The sequence below is a fragment of the Euprymna scolopes genome, chromosome 23 (genome assembly GCF_053919585.1).
Source record: "Euprymna scolopes isolate OS-2025 chromosome 23, ASM5391958v1, whole genome shotgun sequence".
Lineage (NCBI taxonomy): Eukaryota > Metazoa > Mollusca > Cephalopoda > Sepiida > Sepiolidae > Euprymna > Euprymna scolopes.
The window spans coordinates 55,301,180-55,315,850 of record NC_136504.1 but is presented as its reverse complement, the minus strand read 5'-3'; the positions used below and the strand labels follow the sequence as shown (position 1 = coordinate 55,315,850).

General features: G+C 34.5%; 1 protein-coding gene across 3 annotated transcripts in view; it reads right to left on the bottom strand.

The window, feature by feature from the left end:
* LOC145245908 (uncharacterized) overlaps positions 1–14,671 on the bottom strand; it is a 388,923-nt gene that overhangs the window by 210,618 nt on the left and 163,634 nt on the right. The window lies entirely within an intron of this gene.

Here is a 14,671-nt window from a genome sequence, read left to right as displayed (position 1 = left end):
TCCCTTAGTGCTGTATTCAACTCAGTCGAGAAGTTTGTACATATTCTGATATCCTTAGATATTTTCTTTGCATACATGATGGGGGCAACCCACTTGGTGAAGTCAACTGTGGTCAAAATTCCTGTTTTGACAAATCTATCCAGTTCTTCATCAATCTTTTGCAGAGACAAACTGAACGAAGGAAGTAAAAAGTAACATTCAAAACAGAGAATCCACAACTATTTCCCAGAGCCTAGCTGGAGTCCGAACACGGTACCCCCATAATAATAATAAAGGGTTGGGTTCGAGACTCCTAACAAACGGTTCCCCAGTTTGATACAAAACACCTGATGAAGGCCGGAGGCCGAAACGTTGTGAGGATAACAACCAAGATGAGGAAGTCAGTCCGACAATCTCAATCAAAGGAAACAATTTTGAGTCCAGAAAAATTTGGAATAAAAACGAATTGAAATTCCTTTTTGTAACAAAAATCCAGTCGAGCATTCGAGCTGTTGTCCTAAATTCTCGTAATGGAGTGAATGCAGTTTCAATCCTTTGTAAGGTTAATATACTTTTTTTTATTCTTATTCTTTTTCTTACTGTCTTACCAAAAAAAAAAAAAAAAAAAGTCATACAGATTATCGACAGAGAATTTTTAATGTAATTAAATTTGTTTTTCTACTCATCGTTTTTGAAAAAGAAACTTTTCCGAGGTTGTTTTTCGTCTCATTGAAAAACCGTTGTGGAGCCAATCATTGTATTTTCAAAGAAGGTAGAAAAAATGCAACTTTGTTGAATAAAAATTGGGTGTTTATCCAAAAGAGATCTTTGAAGGTCTTTTTTCGAAATCCTTTCGTCGCCAATGTTGTGGTGCAGTTTAAGGGGTCACAATTATAAGGTAAAAGAGTCCTGGGGTTCATCGCGAGCAGTTAAACTATGAATGTACTCTCTGCTTGAAGGCAGAAATGTCTAACATTATATAAGTCAGACGAATCTATATTCTCCATGGATATAAGGGTGTTACCTACCCCGGAACATACATATATATATATATATATATATATATATATATATATATATATGTGTGTGTGTGTGTGTACGTACACACACACACACTAGTAAAATACCTATTGTATACAAAAGATGTAACTTTATCAAGTATTTATGAACCTTACCATGAACAGAGATGCCTTATGAGTAATTGTTGTGAGGAATGGATTTACTCCTACTTTTCACTTTTATAGATATATAGATAAGCACATTTGAGTATGATGTACAAAATTGTCAATAACTCTGATACTCCTCTCTCAGCTCATTTTCGTTCTCATTAGTTCAGATAACTCGACAGATAAAAATCAAGAGGGCGAATCTCATTCAGGATCATACCTCCTACTGATGAAGCAATCACAAAACATTGCCCCAGCATATCATTAAATAGCAATAAAAGCAAAGAGACTGTTGAACACCCACGACTGAAACTTGGTGGACAAGTCAGGCATAAACTGAACTTTGTTTTTTTTTGTAAGAACATGGTTTAATTTGGAAAAGGTTTGTGAATTTTATTAACGATTCCATGGCTGGCACTGGAGACGGTGGAAGGTGTACGCCCACTCTATACTTATCTGAATTGCTTTACCCTGATTGCAATTTTAAAAAGTTTTTTTTTTTTTTTTTTGCTATAATGTGATTGATTATTAACAATGCGTATGTTTCTTTTCATCTGTATATTGATTTATAGATTTTGGATTTGGCTTGTACAATTGTATTCGATTGAATTGTATTGCACTATTATATTGATTCTCACCTTGTCTGCTCCATCAATTTTAATATATTGCTCATTGCAGGTGTTCGAAATGTAGCACTATTTGGATGTGGGGCGGGCGTGAAAATAATGACGGTATTTTCCATGTACGGGTAAAATTAGGCAGAGAGTAGAAAATTCCGTTTAGAAGGTAAAAATTTGCTTTTCACTCTACTTCCGAGACATAACTATAAATAAAAAAAAATCTAGGAAGAGAAAGGAGAAAAAAAAATGATAAAGTTAAATATAAAATAAAGGAAACAAAAGTCAAAATGACCCAGACAGGAAATGTTAACGGCGCGAAAATATATATAGGGCAAAATAATATAGGTCAACTGAAATGTACAGGTCATCACTTAAAAAAATGTCAGCAAGAGTTGTTAAACGACATTAAAAGGAAAATAAAAATAAATAAATAAATATATAATAAAATAAATAAATAAATAGAAAATAATGAATAAATAAATAAATAAAAAATGAAAAATAAAAAAATGAAATATAATAAAAAATAAAATATAAAATGTAATATATAATATAAAACAAAGTAAAATAAGAATAAAAATAAAAAAATAAAAATTATTTAAGGGGAGAAGATGGCCGGTATCTGTAATTTCAGGAAAAAAAAAGTAAGTAAATTCATATAGTAAAATTTAAGTAAATATACATACAAGATATGAAAGTGTGGGTAGATTGATATATTAGATAGATAGGAAAGTTTAAAGAATAAAACAGAAAATGCAGATAAAAAACCGGCCAGGCAAAGAAGAGATAAAGAATTAAAATAAAGGATTATTAAATTATAAAGTATTAAGAAGTATGTCGAAAAACGATAAAGTTAAAGAAAAAATATCTTATATCTATATAAAGGGTAAAAGTAATAACTATGTAATTTCAAAATTGGCGTAATTAAATTTGGACTTATGTTTACAGAAAGAGATCAGTTCATTTTTAGAATTTATTATATTGTTACTTTGAGGGGAAGTAATTATAGTTATAGCTTCAGTTGTGCAGAGGCGACATGACTTAGAGCCTGGAGTATAAGACTTAACTTTTTTTATAATAGTCCATTTGATTGAGAAGGGAGTATTGTTAGAGTTAAGTTTTTTTAATTAAAGTGGTTATAGAAGCTCCTTGGTTATTATCAGAATTATGGTTGTTAAAAGAAGAAATGTGGTTTGATATTCTTTTCTTAATTAATGTTGAAGTAGCGCTGATATATGTATGTACTTTATTAAAAGCGCGAGGTCTGGTATTAATATTAATTTGCTGATTTGTATTAGTTAAATAGTTTGAATTTTATTCATAGTGTTCAACAAATGGTAGGACAATGTCTGTATGAGGACTATTTTGGAGGGGATAATGAATGTTGTTAGTGTTAGGATGGTTGTTAGGAGAAATATTATTAATCTCGTTAATATCATTATTATTATTATTATTATCATCATCATTATTACTAGTTGTATGATTGTAGATGGAAGGGCTGCTCGAATGGTGTATTGGATTAGTAACTATATCAGATGGAGGATGGGAAGAAGAATAACTTGAAGACGAAATATTAGTGTCTGTTATGGGAGGATTGCGTGGGAGCTCAGTAATAGTGCAAGAATATATAACATCTTTATGGATACAATCATTATTGAGTGGACAAAGATGTTTGTTATTACAATTACAGTTAGTTTTGGGTTTAATTGGGAAAGGGATTTTTTGGACTGATTTAATTTTTTTGTTACTAGATGCTAAGATTCTTTGTGCTAAATTAGGCATTGTTGAATAAGAAATCCGGATTGAATTTTTATTGAAAATAGAACTATATCTGTGTGGGTATTTGAAAGAGTTTTGTACAATGTTGAAGAATTCCTTAGGTATATTAGTTTTGACATTTAGGCTAAATGGAGGATTAAACCAAATATTTTTCTTTCTCCTGATGTGACTAGGTGGGTTAGAGGCATTGCGATTAGTATTTTGGTTTGGTTTATAAATGTAGACTGGTTCATTGTTATTGATAGCGGCAGATCTTGTTATTTGAACTGGTTTCTTACGAGTCATATTGTGTGTGATTACAGATTTAAGGCGGCCTGCAGAAGGAGCATAATTGTTGTATTTAATCTTTTCTTTGTGTCCTGAGTTCCATAAAGCCTTATTGAAGAAAGTAGTATTTTGATTAAAAGTTTTTCATCAGCAGAAAGAGCAGAAATTCTTCTAGAGACAGATGGTACTATAGATTTTATAATGAGTTGGGGTGGTTAGAAGATTTATGGGCGTATAAAAGCGTAAAATTAGGTTTATGATAGGGGCTATGAGTTTCAGTGTTAAGATTAAGTGTAACATCTAGAAAATTTGAAGTTTTTTGTTTGGTTCGATAATTATAGAAAGGCCAAAGTTATTGCCCTATATATATTTTTGCGCCTTTAACATTTCCTGTCTGGGTCATTTTGACTTTTGTTTCCCTTTATTTTATATTTTATATTTAACTTTATCATTTTTTTTTCTCTCCTTTCTCTTCCCAGATTTTTTTTTTATTTATAGTTATGTCTCGGAAGTAGAGTGAAAAGCACATCTTATTTTTCTTTTATTAATATTATTTTTTTCCTTGTACACATTTTTGTGAATTATTCCATGGATTTCTGCCTTTGGATTATTATGGACCATTTTCTTCCAATTATGGGATTTCCTTGGATTTTACTTGTACAAATGGAAATTCTTTTAACTTTCTTGAAGTTTTACATTTGGATTTTACCGTCACTGGATTTTTTATCTTCCACCAGACTATCCATTAATGTGTAATCACCTTTTTCTTTACCATATTCCCTCTGCTTAACTTATTTTGTTTCAAGTAAGATCTTTGACTTACTTGTTGTTTCATCAAATACTTCTGCATGCAAAATCCAATCCCGCATTTTGCTAATTCCTACCCTCTGATGAGAAGGAGAGTATTTCTTCGAAACTCCGCAGATTAAGGACTACCCATTTATCTAGTGTTTCCTTTTCAGATTAAATACGTTTTTAACTCATTTCAAAGTGTTTTTTAACATATTTCATTAACTGTTTGCTCATATTATAAGCTCTATTTCCTATTTGGTTTTATCGAGCTTTTATATCTGGCTGAGATAATTTTATAAATATTAATTCTTTAATATTTATAATTTGCTTTAATTTTACCATCTTGGATCATTTTGGTAAATTCAATTGTAATTTTCATTTTATATATATATATATATATATATATATATGACAAAATGAAATCACTTAAGTAGCATGTATGTCTTAAACAAACTAATATTATAAAGAACATACACAAACGTTTTATTTTATGACAAAGAGCTAAATGTTCAAATGCTGGTGGTTAGTATCATATTGATGTAATCAAGACAAGCGATGAAATAAGCCAACCAAATCAAACTGCAGACTCTACAAATGCCAAGGCCAGGCACTTTGTAAGTTTTGAGTAACGTAGATCAATCAACCATAAGAAAACCTTTCTTAAAAACAAAAAGTTTTTCTTTGTATGTTTGTGAGAAAAGGGGGAAGGGCAGTAAGAGCATGAAAACCAAGGCGGTAGCATTGTTTTATTTAACTTATCACCTATTACTTACCTCCCCCCCACCCGCCATTGTATCCTTTATTCTCATATTCTATTGTGACAGATACACGTATGGCAGAAGCAGCTGTCCGACAGCCAACATATGCAAATGACCGAGCTGTGTGGGAGGTGATGTCACAGCGAGGAAGAAGAAAAGGATTATATAAAAAAAAAAAACGTGGACCGAGAACAGAAATAGACGTGACAGAGAAAGAAGTAGTAATTGTCTGTATTTTTGAGATGAGTTCTTTTCATTGATTGAGATTGTCGGACTGATTTCCTCATCTTGGTTGTTGTTGTCACAACGTTTCGGCCGTTTTGCCCTCCGGCCTTCGTCAGGTGAACGGTTTGTTAGGAGTCTCAAACCCAACCCTTTATTATTATTATGGGGGTACCATGTTCGGACTCCAGCTAGGCTGATTCTCTGTTTTTCAGTGTTACTTTTTCACTGCCTTCGTTCAGGATTGAACTCAGCACCTTTGGGTAACCGTAAACTTTGATACAACGTCTAGGACCACTCGGCCATATGTCACTAGGACAATTCTTAGTTGGTTTTTGTTAATGTTAAACCTATGTTGTTATTCAAGGTTTTCTCTCTCTATCAGAGGTGTCCAAATTGCATTCAGCTCTATGCTTGGTTTGCTCAGTAGGTTGTTATGTCCGAGCATGTGGGCTGTTTCTTTAAGTTTTCTCACTTTCCAGTGGGTCTCTCTGTTTATTATTTTTCATCCCATAGGGGGCGATGATCCCCCCTCTCCATCCAGACATGGTTGGCTATACCCGATTTTTTCCGTCTCCCCTTTAGTTACCGCTTTTCGGTGTTCTTCCACCCTTACTTTAAGGGGGCGGCATGTTTCACCCTTGTAAACCTTTCTGCAACTGCATGGGATGGAGTATATGCAGTTTTTTGTCATGTTCTCATCCATGCGGGGCTTCACTCGTACCAGGTGTCGTCTGAGTGTTGACTCGCTTTTGAATACCGTCCTGATGTTGTAGGGGGCACATATTCTCTGAATCTTTTCGGAGATGCCTCGTATGTATGGTAGGCAGACCGTTGGAGGTTTTTGGGTTTCATTCTCCTCTCTTATACTATTAACACGTCTGGTGGATAGTATGCTATCGGGGTAGTTGTTACGACGGAGGGTATTCTTCAACCTGACCATTTCTTGGTGGTATGTAATGGTGTCGCTACTTATTGTCTCTGCTCGATGTTGTAAGCAGCGTGCGATTCCATGTTTGATACTGTATGGGTGATGGGAGTTGAAGTTTAGGTATTGTCCGGTGAAGGTAGGCTTGCGATATATGGATGTCTTAAACCCATGCTCTGTGCGTGATATGAGTATATCAAGGAAGGCCAGTTGGTTATCTTTTTCTTTCTCCATTGTGAACTGTATCGCTCACCTGTGAAAGCGGTCATCAACTTTAGCAGCCGCCAACTCAGTCACTCAGAGGAAGCAGTACTAAATAAAGGTCTCAACTTCGCAACAACAACCAAACGCGTTCCATTCTTAGATATCATAACACACATGGAAGATATAGCCTTGAGAATCCCATCAACCGAAGGTGATGAAATAAGATGGAAAGTGAGACAAGTACTCGAGAAAGCCAAGCCTCCTAAATCAAACATCTCTCGGGAAGATAGGCTGGCTATAAGAAACCTACAGGGTGACAGCAGTATAATAATTCTGCCAGCAGACAAAGGCAATGCTACTGTGGTGATGGACATGTCGGAATACTCTGAAAAAATGGCAGATGGTAGCTACAGTAAAATAAAGAAGGACCCAACTTTGAAAACCGAAAGAAAGCTGTTACAAATCCTTATGAAAAACAAGGAACACATCGCTCCGATGAGATATAGACAGCTGGTCCAGCATTATAGTAAGCTATCACATATGTACGGTCTCCCCAAGATACACAAAGACGGTATTCCACTCAGACCCATAGTGAGCTGCCGAGGCTCAGCATGCCACCCACTGAGCAGGTACCTTGTGGATATAATAAACCCATTAGCAGGCAAGTCAGCAACACATGTAAAGAATTCTGCCCACTTCACAGAACTGATCAAGGGAGCACCCATCAGTACAAACCAAATGGTAAGCCTAGATGTGGTTAGCCTGTTCACTAAAGTCCTAATTAGTGAGGCACTAGCAGTAATTCAAGACAAACTAGCTGCGGACCTCTCAATAGAAGAGCGCACATGTGTACCATTGCCAAACTTAATGGAAATGCTGACATTCTGCATAGAAACAACCTACTTCAGAATGGGTACTGACCTATATCGACAAGAGGAGGGACTAGCTATGGGCTCGCCATTATCACCAGTGATGGCGAACATATACATAGAATACTTCGAAGACATGGCCTTAGGTTCAGCTCCCTTAAAGCCCACCATGTGGCTAAGATACGCTGATGACACCTTCATACTCTGGCCCCATCAGGAAGACATCCAGGCTCTCCTAGACCATGTGAACTCAATAAGACCATCGATACAGTTCACAATAGAGAAAGAGAAAGATAACCAACTGGCCTTCCTTGATATACTCATATCACGCACAGAGCATGGGTTTAAGACATCCATATATCGCAAGCCTACCTTCACCGGACAATACCTAAACTTCAACTCCCATCACCCATACAGTATCAAACATGGAATCGCACGCTGCTTACAACATCGAGCAGAGACAATAAGTAGCGACACCATTACATACCACCAAGAAATGGTCAGGTTGAAGAATACCCTCCGTCGTAACAACTACCCCGATAGCATACTATCCACCAGACGTGTTAATAGTATAAGAGAGGAGAATGAAACCCAAAAACCTCCAACGGTCTGCCTACCATACATACGAGGCATCTCCGAAAAGATTCAGAGAATATGTGCCCCCTACAACATCAGGACGGTATTCAAAAGCGAGTCAACACTCAGACGACACCTGGTACGAGTGAAGCCCCGCATGGATGAGAACATGACAAAAAACTGCATATACTCCATCCCATGCAGTTGCAGAAAGGTTTACAAGGGTGAAACATGCCGCCCCCTTAAAGTAAGGGTGGAAGAACACCGAAAAGCGGTAACTAAAGGGGAGACGGAAAAAATCGGGTATAGCCAACCATGTCTGGATGGAGAGGGGGGATCATCGCCCCCTATGGGATGAAAAATAATAAACAGAGAGACCCACTGGAAAGTGAGAAAACTTAAAGAAACAGCCCACATGCTCGGACATAACAACCTACTGAGCAAACCAAGCATAGAGCTGAATGCAATTTGGACACCTCTGATAGAGAGAGAAAACCTTGAATAACAACATAGGTTTAACATTAACAAAAACCAACTAAGAATTGTCCTAGTGACATATGGCCGAGTGGTCCTAGACGTTGTATCAAAGTTTACGGTTACCCAAAGGTGCTGAGTTCAATCCTGAACGAAGGCAGTGAAAAAGTAACACTGAAAAACAGAGAATCAGCAACTATGTCCCAAAGTCTAGCTGGAGTCCGAACACGGTACCCCCGTAATAATAATAAAGGGTTGGGTTTGAGACTCCTAACAAACCGTTCACCTGACGAAGTGACAACAACAACCAAGATGAGGAAGTCAGTCCGACAATCTCAATCAAAGAGAAAGAAGTGTCCTAAACATGGCCGAACAAAGACAAAGTACCGCGTGTTTGACAACTGTCACATAGGAGTAGAGCAAGCTAAAATATTAAAAGTGGTTTAAGGCTCTTCTCCAAATGAGCATAGGAAGACGTTTCACCTTTTTTTATTTTTGGATTTTTGCCTCCTCTCCCGAACGAACACCTGTAGGGATTCATTTCATAAAGTATTTTTAGATCACAGTGTGCGCGGAAATATTTCATCAGATCCATTTTGGCAGGACATTGTAAAGTGGTTTTACGATGGGAGGAAGCGAAAGACCCATTGTTGCTTGCAAGGGGTCCCTTCCCCTAACCATATTTTGTTTCAGTAGAACCCAATGCGAAAGAGAAAGAACAAGAAAACAGGGTCGAAGAGAAGAATAAGAAAAACAAAAGGAAATTCCTCATCTGCTGAAAACGAATGGATGCTAACCATTTTCCTGTCACGGCCAAAGTACCCGAAGACTGTAATGCACAGACGAATTTAGGAAAACTCGGCCATTTTTGCTTGGTAGGAAAACTGTTCCATTATCGAATAAATATCGACGGAAAACACATTTTATGACCGTTATTGGAGGTGATATTGTTTTTAAAAGAGAATACACATCCCATAATATTTTTAAAATCATTTTTACTCGTTTACTGTTGTTTTATAAAAATAAAATTGATTTTTTTAAGCGTTTGTTTTCTACCTAGCTTTGTAAGGTTTTACAAGTTCAACTTATTTTAAAGAGTTTATTTAGTTAAATAAAAAAAAAGCAAGTAATATCAAGTGTTACTTTTGAACAAAAAATATCCTACATGAATGGATCACGCCTTAAGAGTCTCGATAATCGCTCAAAAATAGAAAATTTAAGAAAATACCGAAGTAGACATAGTTTTAAAATGACCCCCTCCCCCATCCAAAAGAAAATAAATTTGTATATTTTTAAGTAATGTCTAAGATCACTGCTCGGAAAAAAAATCAAGCTACCGGAAGTGGATACGGTTGATTATGTAACGCAATTGAACGGAAAACACGAAAAACGAAAGCATATATTTATTTAAAAAATTACACTAAACAAAAAAGAAAAAAAAGAAAAAACACTTCTTGCATTATCAAATAATTAAACAAATATTTTATTTTAAAAAAATTAATTTAGATTTAACACTTTCTGTGTTCACGAAACAAAAGGCACTTCTGCAGTATACGGACTGCGGCCATCTTTTCTTGGTGCGTTTCACTAAACTGTTACCAGGTGGCGCTTCTCGGCCAGAAAACATTTAAATTATTAATTTGTTGTTGAACCTTCAAAGTTGCTTTAATTAGAAAAAAAATGTTTCATTTAAATGATTTATTTGTTCGAAAAAAGAAAAAAGCTATTTTATTTTATAAAAATCCAACGTTGTCTTTATTACAAAAATTTTTTATTAAAATTATATTTTTTTACGCAGACTTTTACATAAATGTTTTTACAATTAAATATTGATACATTTTTATACAATAAATGTTTTGGTTTTCAAATATTTTTCTGTTTGGAAAAAAAAAAACTTGTTTGTTACTTATTTGCCGCGTTATTTGACCAAGAAGCTATTGGAGTTATCGCCCCCTAACAATAGCCGCCGTCTGCAAACTGCGGAAATGCCCCCCCCCCCAATGACTTTTCAACAACAACAAAAATTCTTATGCTATCAAATAATACAAGAAGTGTTTTCGATGCTTATGTATTTTTTGTACTGTGCTATTTTTAAATAATTTTTCTTCTGAATAAAATATTTGATTTATTTGATAATACATAAGTGTTTCCTTTATTTTCTTATTTTATTTTATTTTATTTTTTTGTTCCGTAATAATACAAAAAGTCTTAAGACTAAAGTATTTTTCAAAATAAATATATGGTTTTGTTTTTCGTGTCTTGACTCCGTGTCCAAGTTTATTTTTTTAAATCAAGATTAAACAAATAAAAATAATTTTTAAAAATATGATGGAGGTGGTGCGTTGTTGCGCCGTTGCATCGCCTTTAAAAACAATATCTCCTTCAAGAACGGTCATAAAATGTGTTTTCAATCGATATTTATTTAATAATGGACCAGTTTTCCTACCTAGCAAAATTGAACGAGTTTTCCGGACATCGCACAGACTAATCCACCAAGAAGACATATACTATTTTTTTCACTGAGCTTTAATTTGGGTTACCCCCCTCCCCCGCCCTCCATGTCACGATCGATTGTGTAAGTTAAACTTTCTTTTGCACATTGTTTTCCAAGGTTAAATGAAACTGTTTTTAATCTCCCCTCCCCTAGCAGTATCAGAATTTTTGTAGGAATTTTTGACACCCCTAACACGAAACTGCGAATACAATATAAAAATCTCGTAATTTCTCTGTTAAAAGTGGGTTATTTATTTTCTTTATGGATTATACTTCCAAAATAAACTATTACAGTTGTTTTAAAAGTAATAGAAATATTTTTTTTTTTTTTTAAAACAGTAATGAATTTTCCGAACTCAATATTTTTCAATTTTTAAACTTTAAAAATCTATCAACATTTTTCTATTGATTCTATTTTTACGATATTTTCAGGGTCAATGTGAAATTTTATGTTCTTTCCAATAAACCGAATATAATATTTTAGACAAACGTTTTTTTTTTTAAATTCACGCCCCCCCCCCCCAAGTGTCACCCATTTTGAAATGTCTATTAAAAAGTAAATAATTAATTTATGTCGGGGATTTTTATATATCACAAATTGAAGAGAAAAGGTCAATAAATAATATATTCAAATTTAAAACAAAAAAAAAAATCGCTTTTTTAGAAATTTACCTGTAAAGTCCGAAGTTTAAAACCTTATTTTATAAGAACACATTGTTTTTTTTTTTGTCTTTTTTTTGTCTTTTTTTTTTTTTAATGAAACCTTGGTCCTTGCTCCTTTAATTGAAAAAAAATTAGGGCTTGAATTACATTTTTCGAGGAGTTATAAGCTTGGAAAGACAGGGGGTCGAATAATTCACGCCTCTCATTTTGAAATGTCTATTAAAAAGTAAATAATTAATTATGTCGGGGATTTTTATATATCACAAATTGAAGAGAAAAGGTCAATAAATAATATATTCACATTTAAAACAAAAAAAAAAAAATCGCTTTTTTAGAAATTTACCTGTAAAGTCCGAAGTTTAAAACCTTTTTTTAAAAAAAAAAAACACATTGTTTTTTTTTGTTTTTTGTTTTTTAATAAAACCTTGGTCCTTGCTCCTTTAATTGAAAAAAAAAATTAGGGCTTGAATTACATTTTTCGAGGAGTTATAAGCTTGGAAAGATGGGGTGGAATTATTCACTATTTTCACGAAATTTCTGACACTGCTACCCCTCCCCTCATTTGCATCTCGCTATATTCTTTTTTTTTTTTTTTTTTTTTTGTATAATATTTCCTCCTATCATTTGCTGTTAAATATCTATTTTTACATTTACATTTTGATCGTTTGGCGTTATCTCTCGCACGCTTGTTCTGTTTATCTTTCTATACACGAGTTCTAAACTGGAGACCCCCCCCCACACCACCTCGGTGTTCTGCTGTTAATTTGGAACTCAGGGACCTTACGAGCCATATTTCAGATCTATTTTTTTTTATTATGATCATTTTCACGCATACGCTATCCTCATTCCCAACGAAAACCGAGTGCGATACACCGCAGAGTCTTGTTATGCACAGTGGAGTACGAGAAGGCTTTTGAACAAGAGACAAGGCATTATTCTGAAAGTACCTGTAAATAAATGTCTGTTGTTTTAACTGAAAAAAAAAAGAATGAGTCGAATACTTCCCTTGTCTTTTTTTCCTTTCGACTGTCTGCATACAACATGTGGATCCCTAGTGTTGACATGAAACGACTACGTTACACTATGAGTGATGTTTCACACAAAGGGGAAAGAATTGCTGCTTTCTAGGTTGGCTGTTGTTTCGAGTCGATAGTAAAGGGGGATTTTCAGTCCTCTCACAGTCAGTCTATCTATTTAACTGATCCTTCTCTTTACTGCTTTTTTTTTTTGTTTGTTAGCCTTGATAAATGAGTACATACTAGGGCCCCTATGCCAATAAAGTAGCGATTAAGTTAGCTAGTGTGAATTTAGTGCAGGTCAGGTTAACCCAGATCTGTAAAACATAACCGTCCTCAGGATCAAATGAAAGATGGGTGCCAAGACAAGAGTAACAAGTGAAACGCAGGAGACAAAACAAAGGCAAACGATATGAGAATATGACAAATGAATCACGCTTTTGAGTGAGAAAATGTTGAGATTTTCTTGGCATAATGAAAGGTTGTGATCACAAAGATTTGTGCGATTTTATTTGTAACCATGTGTGATAAGAACTAATCTCAGGACACTTTTATAAAATAGAGTGAATCTTGTTGAATTTTGCAGTAGTTTCTGTTAAAAATTGAGAAGACTATGTTTCTGCTGATCATGACTGGATTAATTCTTTGTCTGCAAAAGCTTTTCTAATTGGATTTATGATGCCATTATTTATTTGCTTGGAACTACTTTTTTCTATTTCAAAAATGATTTTACATTCAAGAGATACAAACATAGATTTTAGTTCAGTCTCTCAAGAAGCCATATGCATGAGATATGACCAAACAATATAGAAACTGGTCATTGCAACGAATGTTACCTCTGTTTTTCTGCACATCACTCATTTTTTTAAATAGAAATTTAAAAAGTAATGTATTAGTCATTAGTTTCTCTCTCCTAAGTTTATTCTCTCCGATAAAACCTTGAAAAACTCAGCAAACATCTTCCTTGTGTCTTTCTTGCATGAGAAGTTTATTTGTTTAAAAAAAATGAGACGACCGACAACCACTAGACAACACAGTCTCTCATAAAACAACAACAATGAAAAACAGTGAAGAGAGTAAAAAGACCCTGTACAAAAAATACCCTGCGCACCTATGTATAAAAAGACTATATTTGGTTTTACCGTTCTGAACTTTTTTAGATGAGAATTGATTATTTGCAAGGACCCATAGCACAGTGGATAGATGAGAATTAATTATTTGCAAGGATCCATAGTGCAGATTTAGTAAAATTCAGCTTTAAAAGTTACTCTTTTGGGAGATTAAAGGTTCAATTCTCAGAGCTAGCAACACCAAAAATACAATTGCAAATTACTTCTGACTTCTACCCAACAATGACTGATGGAATAAGAGCATGCTACCCCCATGGATTAAATAAAGATTCGAAAAGATACATCTAAAGAAGGTCGGAAATTACATCAACTGAAACATTGTACTTTTAATGTGCATACGTACGTACGTATGTCACGATTTCCAGATTATAAATTATTTGATCGGGAGATCCTATTTATTAAAACATAGGAGAGAAGGTGATATGCTACAAACATTAAATTAGTAAAAATACACTAATTTAATGTTCATAGTATGCTATCACCTTCTTTCCTCTGTTTTAATAAATAGGATCTCCTGATCACTGAAAACGCAATGTAAAAAGAAAAAAAGAAACAAATAAAACTTATCGCTTTTGAGCCATACATGAAACTAAAATATACATTCTTGGTCTTCTGGCTAGGATCCAAGGGTAGTATCTGTTCTGTCTTAAGTTGGTATAATAATACTGTGGTGTTTCCGTTCGCCTCAGGAGTCCATACAATGGAAATATGTCACAGACTCCTATAAGGATATTGGAG